Source organism: Oryctolagus cuniculus, chromosome 2, assembly GCF_051225735.1.
Source record: "Oryctolagus cuniculus isolate XC-2025 breed Fujian yellow rabbit chromosome 2, ASM5122573v1, whole genome shotgun sequence".
Classification (NCBI taxonomy): Eukaryota; Metazoa; Chordata; class Mammalia; order Lagomorpha; family Leporidae; genus Oryctolagus; species Oryctolagus cuniculus.
Window position 1 is genome coordinate 184,466,790 of NC_142868.1, and position 21,319 is coordinate 184,488,108.

A 21,319-nucleotide genomic window follows, 5' to 3' on the forward strand; every position below is an offset into this window, starting at 1 on the left:
GCCCTGACCAGCCACAAAAATGGTTCTGGGGAAAAGCTGTATTTTTTTGTTGTTGTAAAAGTTTTCAAGTGTAAAAAGCACAATAAAACTTAATTCTATCCCTTTTCTGGAACAAACAAAAAAGAAAACTGCTGAAGTGGAAAATTCAGAATGGGAAATGTAGGACAGCCATCCGGTTGGAGTTTTAAGAACTGGAGAGAATGCCTTTGTGTATTCCCCATGTGTGAGTGGGGTGGGGACCACCCGTCTGCTGGGCAGTGGGCAGTGACGTCTGGCTCACAGGCCCTTCTGATGGATGGGATGCAGCTCGTGAACCCTGTGTAAGCTTCCCTTGGACTTACCCTCATTGCCGGTCCTCACTTCTTCCCAGCAGCCAGGTTTCCTCTGCTCTTGTGTCCTGGGACATTGGCTGGTGGCCTCTGACTCCATCTCAGTCCCTAGTGAAGCCTTCCAGGTCTGCCAGAAGCTGCAGGGCCCTTCCTGTGATTTCTGCAGTGCTCAGAGGCTAGGGACCCAATCACCCTGTCATGTTCTGGAATGTCACTGCTATGAGATCTCCTTTGCTGCTACCAGCCCTGGGACAAGCGTCCCCAGGGGTAGCTCTTGAGTGTACCCTGACTCCTGAGTTTTGCCCTCTTGACCAGCCTCCTTTTCCAGTTTCCCCAGGCTCAGTGTGACCAGAGTCCTTGCTGGCGTCACTTACCATTGCAACACATGTAAGTACTCCCTACTGTGGATGCCTCTGAGGACTAAACTGCAGAGACAGACAAATGAGGCACAAAGTGTGGGCCATGGGGAGACAGTGAATCTCTAAGGAGGGCTTCCAATGCAGACATTAAAGCAGCACTGTCAAACTGTTGCACAAACCAAAGGTAGGGTAGGGGAGTAGGAGATATGAGGCAAAGGAGTCTAAATACACTGCCCAGGAGTGACTCAAGGATCCCATTTGTATACTGCTGTGATGGGGGCTTTGTAAGTGGCAAAGTCATGGGAAGAGGGACAGTGAGTGTCCTTGTCTCTTTAGGATATTTTGTTTTTCCACTTTAGTTTGTACTGCACAGTACACAGCATGTGGCTGTCCATCATTTCACAAACATCCTGGGATGCTCATGGAGGCATCACCCTGTTGGCCTTGCCCTATTGACAGAAGTGACCAGATAACCCCCAAAGATGTGTGTCCCTTGCCAGGGCTGATGCTGGGGTGGCTGTCCAGCAAGGGCTCCATCCACCAGTGCCCTGGCACTCAGGTGGGCACTGCAAGGAGTTGTTGTCAGTAGGAATGAGAAAGTAGAATTGGTGAGTGTTGTCTCTGGACCAAGGGCCTTAACAAGTCCTTCCTCCTCTGTCAGCTGATTAGAGATAGCACTTAGAGCAGGCAGGGCCAGAGACAGAGGACCTGAGTCCTTGAATGAACACATGCCAGGTGCCTGGCAAATTGGCTGTGACATGAAGGGAATCCTCATTGTGTGGAGCTCCCCCAGAACTCATGGAAACTTAAGCTTAACTTGTACAGTAACTGGTGGTGCCCCCCCCCCCATTTTTGGTTTAGAGAACCTAGAACTTTGTGGTCCTAAGCAACCAAAGGTGCCCCTTCCTCCTGTGTGTCTCACCCTCCCCTGTCTTCCCTTCGCTGAGGATCCTGGGAGCCGCTGCTGTCAGGTGTAAAGGGATTGAGAAGAGGAGGGACGAATGACGTGGAGAGGCACACAGGGTAAGAGGTGGGCTAGGGCTGTGATTGAAGGAATTTCCTTTTTAGTGATTTCTGGGTCTCTGGAATTATGAAAGTAATGGAGTCATGAATATAATTACCTCTATTCTGTAATTACCCGGCAAATATCATATGAATACATAGGGGGTTTGAGTCAGCAGATCTGGCAGCTGCGGCGTTTGATTATGATGATTTAGCTGTTGGGAAATGCCAGGGATTAATTTTAGTCATCAGTGTAGGAACAACAAGGAGAAATGGCCCCAAATTAGGAGAGGACAAACGCAGGCTGTGTGGGGAGAGCACTTTGTGCCTGGGAGGTCAGCTGGACACAGGAGCCCACCTGTGGGGGACTCGCCCCTCTGGAGCCAATCCTGCAGGCCAGGGTTGAGCTTGGGACTCATTTGCATGCTGCTGTTTCCTCCCAGGTGGCTGCTCTGCAGCCTTGCACCGAGCTCTCTGAAGGTGCCAGCTGTGTGTGTGTCCGAGCTCCCTGGCTTTTGCACTGGTTGCTCTGTCTCACCCTTGCCTCAGTATTTCCGTGGGGTGGAGCTGGCTGGGGTATTCCTTTTACAGACACCCTCACAAGTCCTCAATGAGGGAGCCTTTCCATGCGACACTGGTGGTGGTTTTTTGCAGGGTAGAGCTCAGGTTCCCTGTGTTCTTTCTCTTATTTAGTGTTGCTTTGGTGAGAAATTTCTTTCCAATTACAATGTTTTCCCAGTAGAAAAGGGGGTTCTTCTTACAATTTATTTTTCAAATGGTCCTCATAAGAGTTTCATGAAAAAAAAAAATGGATGTGTACTTTTAGTACTTGCTGTGCAAACCAGATCTTGCTATCCTAGGAAGGGGCTGGACAAGGCCCTCTGTGAATTCAGTGTCTCCTAAAAGAGGCCAGGATCCCTGTCCCCTTGGTTTTCCTGTGTGTTCCACTGGCTCCCTTGGTCTCAGCTCTTTCTAGACAATGCCCACCAGAATAGAGGGGCTTGTGGTATCTGGGTGGGGCCAGCCATGTCCTGAGCATCTTCCATGAATCTGAAGGGATCTTTGCCCCTTTTGCTTTTGGGACTTAGCATTCAACATTTGCTGTCCTTAGAGGTCAGGGGATTCGGCTCCAAATCCAGATGACTGAGAAAACGGTCTTTAGGATGGAAGGACAATCAGAGCTGATTGAAGCTGGGGCTGAGGCATAGAGGAGGTGGTGTCCTGGGCACTGGGGAGACAGACTCACAGTTATGTCCCATCCTGGTCTGTCCCCTGCATTGTTCTAAGCTTTCAAGGCAGTCCCTTGCTTGAATCAGTGGAATAACCAAGGCTCTGTTTCCTAGAGGCCTGCTTGGCTTGTTTGTCCAGGGGCAGGGCAACCATTGACTTTCTCTGTGAGATATAGGGCTGCTGACTGCAGCCTGGGAAGTGGAACAAGCCAGGGTAGAGGGCAGGGTCAGCAGCAACTCCCAGTTGGTGAAGGGTCTGAACACCTGGCATGCCTTATTCATAGCTACAATTAAGCCCACGCACTTGGAGTGAAGCTGCTCTGGCTGGCAGTTGTGTCCCCAATGCCCTCTTTTTTTTTTAAATTTGACAGGTGGAGTTATAGACAGTGAGAGAGAGAAACAGAGAGAAAGGTCTTCCTTCCGTTGGTTCACCCCACAAATGGCCACTACAGCTGGAGCTGTGTCGATCCAAAGCCAGGAGCCAGGTGCTTCCTCCTGGTCTCCCATGTGGGTGCAGGGTCCCAAGTACTTGGGCCATCCTCCACTGCCTTCCTGGGCCACAGCAGAGAGCTGGACTGGAAGAGGAGCAACCGGGACTAGAACCTGGCATGCATATGGGATGCTGGCACTGCAGGCAGAGGATTAACCAAGTGAGCCATGGTGCCAGTCCCCCCGAATGCCCTCTTTAGGCGTGCAATTGTCTGCTAAGGTGCAGTCCCAATGATCTGCACCTCACTGATCGACAACCCTGTCCCACATCTACACCCAAATCCCAGGCTGTGAATCATTAGCCTGGACTTTGTACACCATTCTATAGGGCATGCATTCAGATCTAAATATGCTTTTGAATGACTCTTCAAACTGCCAGATGCTGTCCTGACTGTGTCCACGTCACTAAGCTCTGTTGTCCTTTCATCACTAACTCCTCCTCTCCCCTGCCTGCTGCTCTGGGCTTTCTAATGTTATGACCCTTGCCCCCAGGTTTTGAGTCTGAGCACTGAACATTTCATCATTGCTTTTTCATTTCTAAGGTGGAAGACTAGTTGGTCTGATGAGTGACTAATCCTATGCAGTGTATTAGTTGATATGAATGGATTGAGGCATCATCCCTTTAAGAATCTATTTGTATAAATGATTTGTAGTTATCAAATTGTTATTGATTCCCAGGCTCTTGGAGTGGGTGGAGAAAGGTTTAAGTTATTCCATGTGTGAGTGGAGGGGAGATAGGATGTAGCTTTCTGCATAGATTCATGATCTCTCTGTGCCCCACGTTCCTAAACCATGAAGTAGGGGTATGGTAAAGATTGAATTAACTGGCTGGCACTGTGGCTCATTAGGCTAATCCTCCACCTGTGGTGCCAGTACCCCGGGTTCTAATCCTGGTTGGGGTGCTTGTTCTGTCCTGTTTGCTCTTCTTCTTCCTGCTGTGGCCCAGGAAGGCAGTGGAGGATGGCCCAAATGCTTGGGCCCTGCACCCGCATGGGAGACCAGGAGGAAGTACCTGGCTTCTGGCTTTGCATCGGTGCAGTGTGCCAGCTGTAGCGGCCATCTGGGGGTTAACCAATGGAAAGGAGACCTTTTCTCTGTCTCTCTCTCTCTCTCACTGTCTAACTCTGCCTGTCAAAAAAAAAACCACAAAATATTGAATTAACTAAAGTGTGGAAAGTGCTTAGAACACTCAACAAATGCTTATTATTGTTATCACTATGATCAGAGTTTTCTATTTCTTAGACCCTAAATAGTTCTGAAATCACTTAACATTTCAATAAACTAAAGTAATGATGATCTGATCTGAACCCAGTTTTTCTCCATCAGTTTTCAAGGAAAGCTATCATTGTAAACAGATCCACTTTTGGTAAAGTTGGCCTTTCTGAAGGCCAAGTTAAAGAAAGTTACCTAGACAACTTTTCAATTACATAGCGAGATCACTGGAAGATAGTACAAGAAGGGACATGTGTGAGAAGACATGGTCTCTTAAGCACCCTTCTTTCAATGTGACACAACAAAGAACAAAACCTCTGCAGTAGACAGATGGGTGTAGTATAGCCATGCTTCATTGCCTACCAGTTCTGAGCAAATTCACTCCATCACTCATTCCTTCATTGAACCACTCCCAGCTATGTCACAGGCACTGAACAGGGCAGGCATGTTTCCAGTCATCACACATCTTTCAGTTTAGTGCCAGAGAAATATCCTAATCTTGCAAACAAATGCATGTGCTGTAAGAACTTGAAACAAATTTTTAGGTGTAACAGAGAAAGGGTTACAGAACAAGAGGGTGCTCACTTAGCTTGGTGGATTGGAGAAGGCCATTTTAGGCTTGACATGAATAGGAACCACTCAGTGGAGAACAAAGGGAGAGAGAGCAAGGCTCTAAACCACAGGGGAATTCAACTGTATCTCACAAGGTTGTAGGCAGTGCCTCTAACTATGTTGTTAATAGAAATCACAGCTATTTTCCTATCATGTTCACTGCAATTACAGTAGCTACTAGACCCTATTGCTGGATCTTGTTAGTAAACACATGGTAAAGGATGTTATATCTATATCACGAATGTATTTTTTTAATAGATTTTGAATTTGGGGGCAATTTTAGGACCACATTAAAACTGAACTGAGATCTCTATACTGCCTGGTGGTCTTCCCACCAGTGACGTGCACAGCCCCCCCCCCCCACTCTCAACATCCCACACCAGAGTGGTGCATCATAAAAGCAGATTATTTTGATAGAATTGGTTTCCTTTGCAATCCCATGCAACTTCATTTTACGTTTAAAATGTTCAAAGCAGGGTTTTACAGACTGTACCAGGTTACAAATGTGGTCCAGGGCACAGAAGGGTTAAGAGCAGGAGACAGAGAGAGAGCAGCCGGCCCTGCAGAAGGAAGCCATGATACAGGAAGGGGCGGAAGGCAGTCCCAGAGAAGCAAGACTAGTCAACCAGGAAGAAAATTGCCAGGTGAGGCTGGAGAGGTGCAAGGGACCAGATATTGAAGAGCCTTGAGGACCACTCTGAAGAATTTGATTTTTCTCATGGACAATGGGAAGCAATTGGAGTGCCATAAGCAGAGATTGCCTCTACCATTTGACTTACATTGAGCAACATCCAAACAAAAACCCTTCTTTGTTGTTGTATGTGAGAAGAAGGAATGTGGTATCCATAGAGTTAAAACAGGGGCACCTGCAACTTAGACTAGGGCGATGGCAATTGAAATGCAGAAAAGGGAATGGAGTGAAGATGTATCTTGGAGGTGAAATTGGAAGCTTCTTGCTAATGAAGTCAGTGTGGGAGGTGAGAGAAAGAGATGTGTCCAGGATGTAGGGTTTCTTTCTTAAGTCCCCAGTAGATGATATGCCATTGTCTGGGATAAAGAAGACAGAGGAGGGGCAAGTGGAAGAGGAATGTTCCGTTTTATACATGTCAGTTAAGATGGCTTTGAGACGTCCCAAATGGATGTGTCAGGGAGGCTATTGGATAAATGAGTCTGGAGCTTCCGTGAGATCTGGGTCGGAGATATGAATTTGGAGATGCCAACATATAGATGACATTGAAAGTCAAGGAGATGAATGAGGCTGCCTTAGGCGAGAGTGAGATGAGAAAAGGACCGGAAAACTCTGTGGAACTTCAAAATTTGGAGATGGTGTAATAATAATGGATTATTGCAGAAATAGTCACTGTAGAAGGAACTAGCATTTGTTGAAGTCTTACAGTGTACCAGATTTTCTCTTAATTGTGCTACAGGAATTTTTTTCCTTGAGTTTCATAACACCCCTGTGAAATACACTGGGTTATGCGAGACTGAATAATTTGCCCAAGTCATAGTTAGTAGAAGGAGGAACCCTGGTATGAACTCAATAATTTTGCTCCAGACCTTTCCACCTTAGCTCTTATGGAGGCTGGAACAGAGTAACCAGAAGAATTGGGAGTTTGGAGGAAAACAAACAGCTTGATGCCAAGTGAAGGGAGGGAAGATTATGTGAAGGGGATGTGGTCGATGGGGTCATTGTGGTCAGATATAGCATAGAAGGTATTGGCAACAACAGAAAAAGCAGTTTTGGTGGAAGGGTATAGGGTAGGAGTGAGCACCACTTGGCTTGGAGGAGAATGAGCTGAGATTGTGGAGGTGGGCAGAACACTTGCTCTGCAGGGTAGTTGTAAGGTTTGGATAAAGTGAATATAAATCACCCAGCACTCTGCTTGGCACACAGTAGGCATGTAGCAAATGTTGACAATTTTAATACATGTCTATACAAATCTTGAGATCATACAGGACTTCATTGTAGGTAACACAGAATATAATTGGCCAACATTTGATTGATGAGTGGGTATATGTATAGGTCCTGTGGCAGGTTCAATGAGAGACTTCAGGATGAATAAGCCAAGACCTCTACTCTGGGGGAACTGATGGCCTGGTGCTAGATGAAGGGCATACCTGGGAAAAGGTTATGAGGCTGTCTGTGACACACCTTCATCCTTTGAGAGTAGGGAACAAGGAGGGTGGATGGTTTCCAGAGGAGAGCTCTCTGGGCATGGATGGGGTGATACCTTTCTGTGAAGAGGTGGACAACGTCACCAGCATCCCTGTTCCTGCATGAGGAAGGAGGGACACAGGTGAGTGGTGGCTTTGTCCCCAGCCTTGACAGGTTTCAGGCCAAGGCTATCTGTCACATGCTTGCCTCCTTGAAGGGTTCTAGCACTTCACATTCAGAAGCGGCTCTCTCCATAGGGCTGAAAGCAATGTGAAACAGAATACGGCATGTCCCATTCCTCCTCCCTACCTGTCTTCCACCCAACTCTGATGGCTGACTCAGCTGATGAGGAGGAGCCAGATGACCCCAATGTGCCTGAAGGTAGTTAGAGGAGGCTCCCACAGAAAGGTTTGGAGCTCAGAGGAGGAGAACTGGGTTGAGACATGGGTTGATCTTGCAGTTCTCAGAGCTGCCTCTCTGTTCCATGCCTTGAGGGGCTGGTCATGACAGCAAGTCTTGCTTGTATTGGCGTCCATCCCCGCTCTATAGCAGCTCGGAGTCCCACTGACATTTCCTTTGCCCCGGAGGCTGTGTGAGTGTGTGGTGACTTAAAGAATCTGGGGTAACCCCCTCTAGGTCCCTGCAGCTTTGCTGGGACCCCTGACCTATGCCTTTGGTGGGGGTCCTAGAGGCTAATGGGGGAGGACCAGGCAGGTCCTGGTAGTTGGGCTGCTGCAAGGCAGAGCTTTGAGTGCCTCCAGGAACTGGGTTGGGCCACCTGCTGCACAAGCAGCCGGATCTTCTGATTGCAAGCCCTCCCTAGACTAATTGGAGGTGCCGTGTGGCTTTCTGAGTCATTTGGAACTTGCCCCAGATTTTCTGATATTAGCACATTGCTCTTCACTAAATATTCTTTTTCACACACTTTATATAAAACCATCTGCAAATGTGCAGAGTGTCTTTGCTAATTCCTGCGGAGTCACTGGGTGTTGGGTGGAGTTTATGGAGGAGGTAAAGTGAGGTGAGCCTGGAGCTGACTGTGTAGGAGCTTCTAGATATGCCATAAAGCCTTCTGTGTGGGGTTAAAGGGAACTCATTCTCTACTTTGTCTCTCGCTCCCTGCTGTCATTCAAGGCCTAGGTAAAGTTCTGCATCTTCTGGAAAGCCTTCTTTATGATTATTTATTCCTTTAAAAATTTTAAATCAAATTCACATAATGTAACATTAACCACTGTAAAGGGAAAATTTAGTAACATATAATATGTTCAGAATGTGAACCTCTACCTCTGTCTTCTTCTAAAATATTCATACTACCGCCCAAAATAAAAACTCATGTCCATGAAGTAGTTACTCCCTACCGCCCCTTCCTGTAGCCCTTGGAAACAAAGGACTCTGTGTCCATCTCTACAGATTTGCCTATTCTGGGTACTTCATATAAATAGAATTGAACAATATGTGACTTTCTGTGCCTGGTTGCTCTCTTGAACTATTTGAAGTTCCTTCACACAGTCACTGTTGCATGTACTAGTACTTCAATCCCTTCTACAGTGGGATAGTATTCCATTGTATGTGTATATCTCAAATTGTCTATTCATCTGTTGATAGACATTGGGCTATTTCTGCCTTCTTTTTCTATTTTGAGTGTACAAGTGTTTGTTTCAATACTGAAAAAAATCCTGGTGAGTATATGCCCAGGAGTGAACTTTCTGGGTCATGTGGTGATTACGTGTGACAATTTTAGGAACTATCAACATGTTTTCCATAGTAACTGTACCACTTTGTATTCACAGCAGCAATCCTTGATCATTTTATGTCATAGTAATTCTCTTGCAAAAGATATTATTGGATTTTTGCCCATGTTGATCCTTGTGGGATCTCTATCATTGTTTATGTATCATCTTTTAGCTCAACTCAAAGCTCTACAACCTCTGTGAAAGTATTTAATGTTTGTTCCTTAGTTCATTCCTGGATTTAATTATTAGTTATCAGTATAGTATTTAAGAATCCTGGCTCTGGGTGTCAAACTGTGGTTCAGAAAGTTTTGGATCTACCATCTTTGGGTATATGAATTGGAATGAGTTATTTCACCTTAGTGTACTTTAGTCTCTTCATCTATAAAATGAGGGTGATGATATTTGTATTAGCTTCCTATTGTTATTGTAACAAATTATCCCAAACTTGGTGGTTTAAAACAACAAAGATTTATTACTTACAGTTCTGGAACTCAGAAGCCCAAACAGGTCTCAATAGGTTAAGAACTGGTAGATAAGGCTGTGTGCCTTCTGGGTCTCTGGGGCAGAATGAGTTTACTTACAATTTCTAGAGGCTGCCCCCATTCTGTGTCTTCTGAACCCCTCCAGTACTCAATTTAGCAGCCATATCAACTTGACCTCTTCACTTCTCCCTCTACTACGTTCGTCTTTTATTTTTTAAAATATTTATTTATTTATTTGAATGGCAGAGCAATAGAGAGGCAGAGGCAGAGAGAGAGAGAGAGAGAGAGAGAGAGGGAGGGAGGGAGAGGGAGAGGGGGAGGGAGACAGACAGAGACAGGTCTTCCATCCACTGGTTCACTCCCCAGATGGCTGCAATGACTGGAGCTGCACTGATCCAAAGCCAGGATCCAGGAGCTTCCTCCAGGTCTCCCACATGGGTAAAGGGGCCCAAGGACTCTGGTCCTCCTGCACTGCTTTCCCAGGCCACAGCAGAGAGCTGGATTGGAAGTGGAGCAGCTGGGACTCGAACTGGTGCCCATATGGGATGCCAGCACTGCAGGTGGCAGCTTCATCTGCTACGCCACAGCGCCAGCCCCTACTACTTTCCTCTTATGAGGACCTTTGTGATGACATCAGTCCTCCCATATAGTTCATGACAAATGCCATCTCAAGCTATTTAAGGCAATCACATTTGCAAATTCCTTTTGTTATGTAAACTAACATATTCACAGATCCCAGGGTTAGGTTGTAGACATGTGTGTGTGCATTACTCTGCCTTCCACTATTGTAGTGCCTACCACATAAAATTAACTTGAGACTAAAATGAGAATACCCATTCCTATCACAAATATTCAAAAATGTTAGGCATCTGTGCTTCTCCTACCACCGCAGGGCCGATGGCTGCTTCTGGCTAAATGCTGTTAGGTTTAGTGAGTGAACCATGTTTGCCAGGTACTTTGAACACAAGAGAGTGTGCTGTAGGTACCTGGATGGCACAGTGATGGTGCTTCCTAGGACAAAACTGCCCTTTTTTCTCTAGGGAAACAGCCACTTATCAGACTCCCAATGCCAGTGTCTTCTCTGTGGCTCCACTTAGTTCAGATCCATTTCTGTGGAATCAATGATTCTGAGCCTTGAAGTTCTGGTCTACCCCAGGGGTCTTACATGGTTTTGCTATTTCTGGACTAAAGAATCAGAAGTTTGGTCTCTGGGAAGAGAAATTGAGCTGCTAGCACCTAAGGAAGGGAGATAGCTCCACACACTGGAAGTCTATCTGGAGCTCATGCTGAAAGATGAAAACCTCTGGTGGTTATCCCTGCTGGACATTCACGCTGCAGAACATTCTGGCTCTCAGACGAGTGCTCGCAGGCCATGGTGGAGCTGTGGAGCTAGCCCCTCTCATTTTGTCTTGCTCAAGGAGATGGGGCAGAGGAAGAAGAGGGCATGAGGGTGACATCCTTCAGACAGCACGGCACCCTGTGTGTCCCACTGTCATTCTGGGAATGTGGGAGAGTTTACTGCTGCTGGGGTCAGGCAGCCTGTCTGAGCTGCATTTGCTGTGGTGCTGCCACTGGGAGGTGTGTGGCTGTTCTTGGGGCTCATGGCAAGGGCAGAGACTCCATGCCTGTGTTTAAATTGGGAGGCATTGAATGAGGCCAGATCCCTGTGTGATGAGGCAGTGGGTGGGGCCAGGCAGCAGCGTCTGGCCCTAATAAGGAAACGTGATATAGTTAATTTGCCTCTCTTGGCCTTGGTCAAACCATCTGAGAAACGTGGGTGGATTAAAGATTTTGAACAAACCCTAGCAGCTTCTATAATTGCGTAAAGAGCTATGCCAAGGAATTTTTAAGGAAATACTTTTCCGATGATTCCTTTTCTGATCCTGTCAACAAAGCGTAACCTTGGAATTTGACTTGGACCATGGAGATGTCTGGGCCGCACCCTGCCCACTTGGGTCTACTCATCAGCAACACTTAGAGAAAAGCCCAGACCTCTGAGTACTTCTTTTAGCCACACCCCAGAGTGGCCAGGACCAGCTGACCCTCGGCTTTAGGGAGACTCCCGATGTCTAAGAGCCAAGAAGAGAGAAACATTTGCTGATGGACATAAAATGTTTTCTGAGAGGCAGACAAATAAAGTTTTTTTTTTTGGACTATGTGGTTTAGGGAAAGAAACAACTACTGATGTTGAAGTTGGGCTTTATTTAAATCCCTTCCTACCTTGGTCACCCCTCAGGACATGGAGCACAGGCAATTGAAAACTAGAAAGCTGGAGCCAGCACTGTGGCATAGTGGGTAAAGCTGCCGCCTGCAGTGCTGGCATCCCATATGGGCGCCAGTTTGAGTCCCAGCTGCTCCACTTCTGATCCAGCTCTCTTCAATGGCCAGGGAATGCAGTGGAGGATGGCCCAAGTCCTTGGACCCCTGCACCCATGTAGGAGACCTGAAAGAAGCTCCTGGCTTCTGGCTTCAGATCAGTGTAGCTCTGGCTGTTGTAGCCAATTGGGGAGTGAACCAGTGGATGGAAGACTCTCTTTCAACTCTGACTTTCAAATAAATAAATAAATCTTAAAAAAAAAAAAAGAAAGAAAAGAAAACCAAAGAGCCATTCAGGTTAGGCCTGTATTGCATTCCATATTCAAGTGCCAGTTTGAGTCCTATCAGTTCTGCTTCCAATCCAGCACCCTGCTAATGTGTCTGGGAGGGCAGCAGAGGCTGGCCAAAATGCTTGGGCCTCTACCACGCATGTGGGAGACCTGGATGGAGTTCCTGATGCCTGGCTTCAGCTTGGCCCAGACATGGCTGTTGTAGCCATCTGCGGAGTGGACCATCACACAAAAGATGTTTTTGTCAGTTTCTCTCCATCTCTATCACTCTGCCTTTCAAATAAATAAAAAAGTAAATCTTTAGAAAAAAGGAAAGACAAGCAGAGTGCTGTGAAGCTACCTTTGAGTTTGTGACCCATGGGGAATAACCCTTTGGACATTTTCTGGGACCCCCAAGCTTTTAAGGGAAACTGAAGTACTCTAGAATGAAACGGGTCTTTCTAACAGTTGGAATGACATTATACTGCAGGAAGAAGAAAGGTAGGCTACATGGCCAAGAGGAGGCAGTCCAGGCCCCTGTCTGGCAGGGGAGGCAAGCAGAGGTAGAGGATAGAAAGGCCAAGTGCACAGAGGACCAAGGGCAGAACAGAGGCTGGGTGATTAGAAAACTGTGGGACCGTGCACTGTCTTTGGAATGCCAAGTGAATGGCAGGAAGTGCTGAGCTGAGGCCAGAGACATAGGCAGGGCAGGCTGGGGAAGGCCTTGTAGATCAGGCAAGGTCTTTGAACTTCATATGTGGAGATGTGGGAGTTGGGGAATCTGGAAGGACCCTGGCCAGGGACTTGCGTTGGTTATTGCGAGTACACGGGCCTTGTCCTTGGTCACCAGGTGTGCACTCTCTCTGTCTCCTATTCTCATGGCAGCCTTGGCTTCTTTACTCAAGGAAGTGTTGCTTCAAGTTGAGAACAACAAATTCCCAAGAGGAATCTGCTTCCCCCACCCCCTCAAAAAAAATCTTGTGGCAGAGTGGGAAGAAAGAAATTTGACATAAGATAATTGGGATGAACACTATTCTGCACATGGCTATGGGCATCGGGTTGCTCTGTCTGTGTTTAATTACATCCTGCATGGTTCCCTAGGAAATGCAGAGGCCCCCGCTTGTTTGTGACAGGCACACCTCCAGCGATGTCTGATGATAACATTACATGTCCCTAAATGTTCGTTCTCACCAGCAAGGTAAATTCCACTGTGATGTGAACGGGGACTTTGGGAACAGTCGACAGACATCATAAAAGGGAGAAAAGGAGTTTCCCATTTCTCGGTTTTGCTGGATACAGGAAGTGTAGCTGTGACAGCATCTCTAGAGGTGGCCAGAGCCCCCACGGCAGAACACATCTCTGTGCAGTGGCTGTGAGGGCAAGAGCAGCGTATTGGAATCAGATCACTTCTGTTTCAGTCCATTTGCCCAGTGACTGGGGTGGAGGAGGGATGACCTTGGCAAATCTCATTCCCTTTCTGGACATCCATGCTCCATCTGAAAAATGAGACACTGCACGTGATGGTCCCCTCTGGCTTTGAGGTTCTGTGTGTGCTCCCTGGAAGGATTGCCTCCTCCCCCAACATCTGAGTATTGCCCCCCTTCCACTGAAGTAATTTTTGGTGATGTTTATTGTGGATATCCAGCTGGCTTATTTCCCCAGAGTGTTTGACTCAGGTTACAATAAGAGATGTGGTCATGGTGGACTCAATGAAAAGGTGACGAGTGGGGCAGTCATTTGGCCTAATGGTTAGGACATCAGTTAAGATGCCCACCTCAGCTTCTGGCTCCAACTTCCTGCTAATGCAGACCCTGAGGGGCAGCAGTGCTGGCTGGTTGGTTCCCCTGCTGCCCATCCAGGGGACCTGGATTGAATGGCAGACTCCTGGCTTCAGCCTTGGCGGCTGTGGGTGTTTGGGAAGTGAACCAGCAGATGGGAGCAATGTTTGTTTCTGTCTCTCTGAGTCAAATATCATTTGCTAGATGGTGGTGGGTGACAGCATGACAGAAGCCTTGGGTGGAAGTGGCTTTTTCAAGTGAGCACTAAATGAGAGCCCTGAGCTTCCTGCCCAAGAGAGGGAAGAATCCTATCCCATGGCTGGGAGGAGCCCCAGGCTGGGGGAGAACTGGTGTTTCCTGGCACCCAGGAAGGAGGACCAGGAGCCCTAGAATGCACGGAGCTGAAGCAGTGCTCCCACAAGGACTCATGGTATTCTCCACGCAGCTTTGCTTGTTTTCCCTTTTAGAGTTCCCGTTTTCTCGGGCAGAAATGAGCAGATATGTCTCAGAAACTGATGGGGGGGGGGGGGACAAGTTTAACGTTTGCTTAGAGCGGTTTGTAGAGTTCCTCGAAACCTGGGCTCCGCCCCTGGGCCCTGGTGAGCACCTGTGCTTCCCCCTGCAGGTGCTCCTGATGGCCCTCTCTGTCCACCTCTCAGAGCCTCCCTGGAGATGGGCACCAGGCTTCTGAGTGCCTCCTGCCTGCCTCACCAAGAAACCCTTTCGGCGGCGTTTTGGGAATCTACCTTTCTCATTTTAAAGCAAGCTGGGGAAATGTCACATATTGAGTAGGTATTTCACACAGCACCCTGTTGAAACCAGAGAAAATGAAAATCCAGCTTGAAAATAAGCGAGTTCCGTGTTCTGCAGCTGCCTCATCAGAAGCACAAGTCTGCAGCCTGCACTGTGGCAGAGACAGACAACCGTCCTTCAAACAGCTCTGACTCCGGCTGCATATATTTGGGAAGTGCTCAGGGAACTGAGAGCTCTGACACCCACTCTCTCCACTGCAGGAGCTAGAAGCTCACATTAAGAATAATGTAAGATATGCAGGCACTCAGACACGGGCAGAATTTAACTCATAGTGTGGTAGAAGCAGTGTTGTGGGGGGGAAGGGAGGGAGAGAGAGATGGAGGGAGAGAGAGGGAGAGTGAGAGGGAGAGAGAGAGAGAGGGAGAGAGAGGGAGGGAGAGAGACTGGGAGAGAGAGGGAGGGAGAGAGAGAGGGAGAGAGAGAGAGGGAGAGAGAGAGGGAGGGAGAGAGAGGGAGAGTGAGAGGGAGAGAGAGGGAGAGAGAGAGAGGGAGAGAGAGAGGGAGGGAGAGAGAGGGAGAGTGAGAGGGAGAGAGAGGGAGGGAGGAGCAGAAGAAGAAGAGAGGGAGAGGGAGGGAGAGGGGGGAAAGAGGGAGAGAGAGGGAAAGAGAGAGGGGGAGAGGGAAAGAGAGGGAGAGAGAGTGAGAGGGAGAGAGGGAGAGAGAGGGAGAGAGTGTGAGAGGGAGAGAGGGAGAGAGGGAGAGAGAGGGAGAGAGAGTAAGAGGGAGAGAGGGAGAGAGAGTGAGAGGAAGAGAGGGAGAGAGAGGGAGAGAGTGTGAGAGGGAGAGAGGGAGAGAGGGAGAGGGGGAGAGGGGGAGAGGGAGAGAGAGGGAGAGAGGGAGAGAGAGGGGGAAGGAGAGAGAGGGAAAGGGAGAGAGAGGGAGAGAGAGGGGGAAGGAGAGAGAGGGAAAGGGAGAGAGAGGGAGAGGGAGGGAGAGAGAGGGAAAAGGAGAGAGAGGGAGAGAGAGAGGGAGATGGAGGGAGAGAGGGAGAGAGGGAGAGGGAGAAAGGGAGAGGGAGAGGGAGAGAGAGGGAGAGAGAGGGAGGGAAAGGGAGAGAGGGAGAGAGAGAGAGGGAGACAGAGGGAGAGGGAGAGGGAGAGAGGGAGAGGGAGAGAGAGGGAGAGGGAGAGAGAGAGGGAGAGAGACAGAGGGAGAAAGAGAGGGAGAGGGAGAGAGACAGAGGGAGAGAGAGGGAGAGGGAGAGAGGGAGGAAAAGGGAGAGAGGGAGAGAGAGGGAGAGGGAGAGAGAGGGAGGGAAAGGGAGAGAGGGAGAGAGAGGGAGGGGGAGAGAGAGAGAGGGAGAGGGAGAGAGAGGGAGGGGGAGAGAGAGAGAGGGAGAGGGAGAGAGAGGGAGGGAGAGGGAAAGGGAGAGAGAGGGAGAGGGAGAGGGAGAGAGAGAGAGGGAGAGGGAAAGGGAGAGAGAGGGAGAGGGAGGGAGAGAGAGGGAGAGGGAGGGAGATGGAGGGAGAGAGAACACAAACCTGCTTAACCTAGGCTTCACAGAAGAGAACTAAATGAAGAGCACAGTGCACTGACTGTATACCCATCCTTAATGACATGGCAGTTAGCGAGCTTCATGACCATCTACTCAGACTGTGCAAAGGATGGAGGCTCCACTGAGAGGCTCAGATGGTTCCACAGCCAGCCTAAAGGTAGGTGTCTCTAGAGCTTTGATCCATTTTACTGAGAAAAACCCAAGAATTCAAAATTGTTAGTACCTTACTTTCTGTCACTCTACTGAAATCTCCCACCCCCATCATAAATTTCCTTTTGTCTACTCTGATTTTGGCTCTCATTATCATCTTATTTCCTCTTGGAAATTCCCCTTGGCTACTCAAACTGGCAGTGATTGTGATATTGTAAACTGCAAGGAGTTCAAGGCCAGCTGGGTCTCAAAAGATGTTCCACACCCCTCTCCTGCAAGGGAAGGAATTTCTTAGAAAGTGTCTCTCACTGCTGGTCCTCCAGCTTCTGCTTGGATACTACTAGCGATGGGCCTCTCACTACCTCAAGTGTAGTGTAGTCCTTGGGAACTTTGGCACTGGAACCCCAAAGAGTTGGGTTTGGAATCATCAGCCACTTCCTAAGCGGTTATCCTCTGGCAGTTTCTGCAACCGTTCTGTATCACAATGTCCTCATCACTAAAATGGAGTTAGTAGTGGTATCTACTTCACAGGGGGCCTATCCTTAGGGTTGGACCAAGGTCGAGTCCTTTAAGGGCTCACATTTGCAAAAGATACTTTTAAGGAAACTTATTTTTATGTATTCCTTTGTAGTGAAGTACCAACAGATAAACAGACATTAACATGGGCACCTGCTCTCCTGCAGATGGTCGATCTTTGGTGTACAAATTTGCAAGCACTGTCCTGACATAGTACTGCCAGCTGGGAGATTGAAACTTCAGGAAAGATTCATGTTGACATCATCTTCTGACGGCTGTGAGTGAAGGACTGGTCAAAGCCCGTATCCTTGGCTGGGAGATGGCCATTGTCTCCCTGCCTCCTGCCACCTTCTCTCCACGCATATCTATTTCTCCTTTCCATAAGGACAACTCTCATACTGGAGGTGGGCTCACCTCCAAGACCTCATTTTAACATGATTGCCTCTGCAAACACCTCCAAATAAAGTCATCACTGGTGATGCTGGGGATTAGGTCTCCAACGTACCCTTTCGGAAGATGGACACAATGCAACCCATAGCTGAGTGATGGATGGGGTACCAGGCTTGGCATATGGGAGCCTTGCATTGGGCCAAAATTTGGCCAAGGACTATTTGTATGGCCCTGAATGAGCCTCTGGATTTGCATTTTTGCAGCTGCGTCTTAGCAGGGGTTCACCTGGAGGACCACTGGGGTCCCTACTAGCCCTGGCATTCTGAACAGACGGAGACTCAAAGGGTTGATTCTAAATGTGGGGCTCAGCTGGAGCAGGCAAAGCTGTGCTGTCTAGCTGCCCTCAGTCTCACCATCTGGGCTGCCAGAAATGGCCAGGAGCTTGGGACTGCACTGAAGAAGTTCTTTCTTCTGTTCACATCCTGTTTACAATCCTGTTGTGTGGGGAATGGCTCTATTTTAGCTACAGTGCTAGATTTTTAAGGCCTTAAAAGCTCCATAAAACAATGATTTTGGGTGAGGTAGCTAAGGAATTCAGTGACTTTAGAACATATTTGTAATATTTCATGAAAATAAAGCAACTTTTACCTTTTAGGGGAATAAACATCTTCAACTGAGGGAGTTGTATATTTTTTTTCTTCCTCGATTTTTATTCTTGAAATAGTCATTACAAAAAAATGGTAAAATCCCACGTGCACTTCTGCCTTTCAACACACTCTTGTCGTATTGCAGGATGCCTTCATTTTTGTTAAATGGTAAGGCTTCAATGTTGATCTATTCCAGCAGAGCTCGGAAGCCATCAGCATATAATTGCATTAATATTAATTTCATTTCAAAGAGAAAGGCACTTTGTAATCACTTGTTATTTAACCCTGACTACAACCTTTCCAGGAAAGAAAGCTGACAGATCCATGCTTGCTCTAGGGTGAACCTTTGTGGCTAGAGTAGGGAAGAAATAGGAAGCTTTTCCATCACCCAGAGCCCTGCTTGGCACAGAAGATTTTTGTGTGGGGCAAAAAAAGAAAAACAGAGTATGATGCGTGGTTGTTGCTAGATTTAGCAATCTAGATTTTAATTTCATGCAAAGAAAAGCTTACAGTTGTTGATGTTTGTAAAATGCAACTAAGAGATCCTCTCACGTCAGATGTGGCTTGGGTCATGTCTCATTTTGATGCACTCGCTGCTGCAGTGATGTGTGTATGCCACAGTGATGTGTGTGTGTGTGTGTGTGTGCTTCCTTGCAGAAAGCAGTTGGAGTAAGGTGCCCACCAGTAGAAGAAAGCCTCATTCAAGCTCTCTGAAGTGATCTAGAAAGGGGTGAGGGCTGAGGTCCAGGTCCATCCACATGTCTTTATGTTGGCCAAGAGGCTACCGCTTTGTCCTATCTTGCAACAGAAACAACATGTCTGACTGCCTCCCTCCCTCCTGAAGTGGAGAAACCTGGATATAGCAGGAAAATATAGAAAATAGTATTTTTCATCATCCAGATGCTCATAGCATTGCCCAGCCCCTGGAATGGCTTATATCTGGACATTTTGCTTCACTCCTTTGTAAAGTTGGCAGTGGTCTGCTTTGCCTCAAGAGAAGTAGTGACCACCCTATGCCTATGATATTGGAGCACCTGGTGAGTCTGGGTGGACATCCCTAAACTCCAGGCTTAAAATAGCTCACTCGTTCTGCTCATTGCAGCTTGCAGAGTAATTGATGCATCATAGAAACTTCTGGAAAATATTTTGGTCAGGGAACAATGATTTTCTTGGTGTACTAATGTGTTTCTTTCCCTTCTCTTTTTGTAAATGAATCATTATCGTAATGACAAGATTTCCTCTTTTTGTATTTATAACCAGTAAGTTCTCCTGTAAAGGCTCCCTTTACATCTCTGGTATCCCATGGGAGCTGCCACTCAATGTGTGGAAGCCAGTTGTACCCGCATGGAGACGCACAACAGGGATCTATATGAGTCGTGAAGATTGTGCCTCATGGCTGTGAACTTGCTGTGCTTCCTACTTGTGGGAACTCAGCCCTTTGGAAAAGGCAAGAGCCCCACAGGGGGAAGAGGGCTTGATTGGAAAGTGGCTATACTTGGAGAGAGAGCGACTATGCCATGTGTCACAGGTGGCCAGCCTCCTTTGTGAACATCTATGAGCAGGGTGTTGCTTGATCTCTGGACTCTTCCCTGAAGTGGGATTGAGATAGCTCTGCCATTCCATCCTGATGAGAAATGAGTTATTCTTCCAAGACACCTTTGGTTTCTTAAAGGGGCAGAGCAGGGCAGGGTAGGGCCCAGGTCATGATCCCTTCTTCCCTCTCATCCCACAGAGCTCCCCGTTCATCCATCCTTCTTGTGATCCTTCTTTCATTATTTACTGCAACCACATCTTTTCCCAGGGCAGGTGTTGTGGTGCAGTGGGTTAAGCCTCCCCTTGGGAAACGCGTATTGGGATACCTGGGATTGACTCCTACCTCTGCCTCTACTTCCTATCCAGCTTCCTGCTAATGACTTGGAGGGCAGCAGGGATGGCTCTGGTACTCAAGTTTCTGCCACCCATGTGGGAGACCTGGATGGAGTTCTTGACTCCTGGCCTCAACCTGACCCAGCTTTAACTTTGGTGGGCATTTGGAGAAGGAGCCAGTGGATGGAATATCTCTCTATTTCTGTCACGCTGATTTTAAAGATAAATGAATAAACATTTTTTAAAAGTCTTCTCTGAGAGCACCCAGCCTGTCTTTAGCTGTCCATGGCTCTTCTCCCCACTCCTCCCATCTCTGGCCTGGTCCTCCAGAGGCACCCTTCCTGACAGGGTATCTATAGGAGTACAGTGATATTTGTGGCTTTAGTTGTAGCTCTTCAGAGGTTTGATCCTTACCCAGCAAAAGCAAACGTACATCCAAGAACCTCCCCCTTGGGGGACCAGTCCTCAGCCCCCAGTTGCCCCCTGGGAAGATGGTAGATGATGCTGTGGATAATATCCTGTTGGGGTCAGTGGGCAAGAGCAAGCAAGGCCACTGCCCACCATGCTGAGTCCGATTAGGTCATCCAGCGGTCACCACCAAGGAGCCGGTATGTGCCATGCATCATGCTAGGCTTTGAGCAGCATGGCTGTGAACTTCCTACTCGTGGGAACTCAACCCCTTGAAAAAGACAAGACCCCCACAGGGCAAGCTGACTTATCTAAGCCTGGGATTAGTGCCTGCCACAATTACTTGCACAGCAAGATATCTATATCTGTTTTGATGAATAATTAAATGAATGAGGTGCCAAATGACTACTAGGAAGAGATGTCCAGGAGGAAAAGTGCTCTGAGATCTGGGGAAACTTCGGAAATGACTTGGGTATCACCGAAGGACCTGCAGTTGTTGACCGGGCAGAGAACACAAAATCCTTTCTGGCAAGAGAGCGGCCCCCAGGCTGGGAGGAACAGAGCAGAACAGAAATGCAACTCAATGCATATATACATGAGTATAGTTCTCAAAAAAAAAAAAAAAGGCATTTCTTTTAGATTTCATTTCCACATTTTGCTTTTCCTAACCCTTGTTTTCTCCTACTACCCCCCATCCCCATTTCCTCTTTGATATTAGGATCCCCCAGTTTTTTTATGAAGAGGCTGGGGAAGTGCTGTATTTTCAAGCCCATCTTGCCTGCCAAATTGTGCTCCCCGGTTCTCTGAGCTCCACATGCAGCCAGAATAACTTGAGGATGAAGCTCATTAATAATGTGCATGGGAAATCACCTCGCCTGTAGGAGGTCTGTGGGTGGGGGGGCTCTGCCCCTGCCCCCCAGCTTCCAGCAATGGCAGCTCGCAAGCAGGACACCCTGTCCCCACAGCTTGAAGGTGCTGGCGCTGGCCCCACAGGTGTCCCATGGGGACATTTCTTGGGTGAAATTTCTCCATAGGAGGCAGGGCCTCAAAGGGAGGAGGCTGGTCTCCA

At 47.9% G+C, this 21,319-nt stretch overlaps 1 long non-coding RNA gene across 6 annotated transcripts in view; it reads left to right on the forward strand.

Annotated features, from left to right (window-relative positions):
• LOC103347828 (uncharacterized) overlaps positions 1-21,319 on the forward strand; it is a 227,207-nt gene that overhangs the window by 172,139 nt on the left and 33,749 nt on the right. Inside the window, exon 5 of one of the 6 annotated variants that reach the window (XR_016230507.1) lies at positions 14,591-15,000. The exons of the other annotated variants lie outside the window; for them this stretch is intronic. This is a non-coding gene — a long non-coding RNA (uncharacterized LOC103347828). Of the gene's footprint in view, positions 1-14,590; positions 15,001-21,319 lie in introns of those variants that run through there. 6 annotated transcript variants of the gene reach the window in all.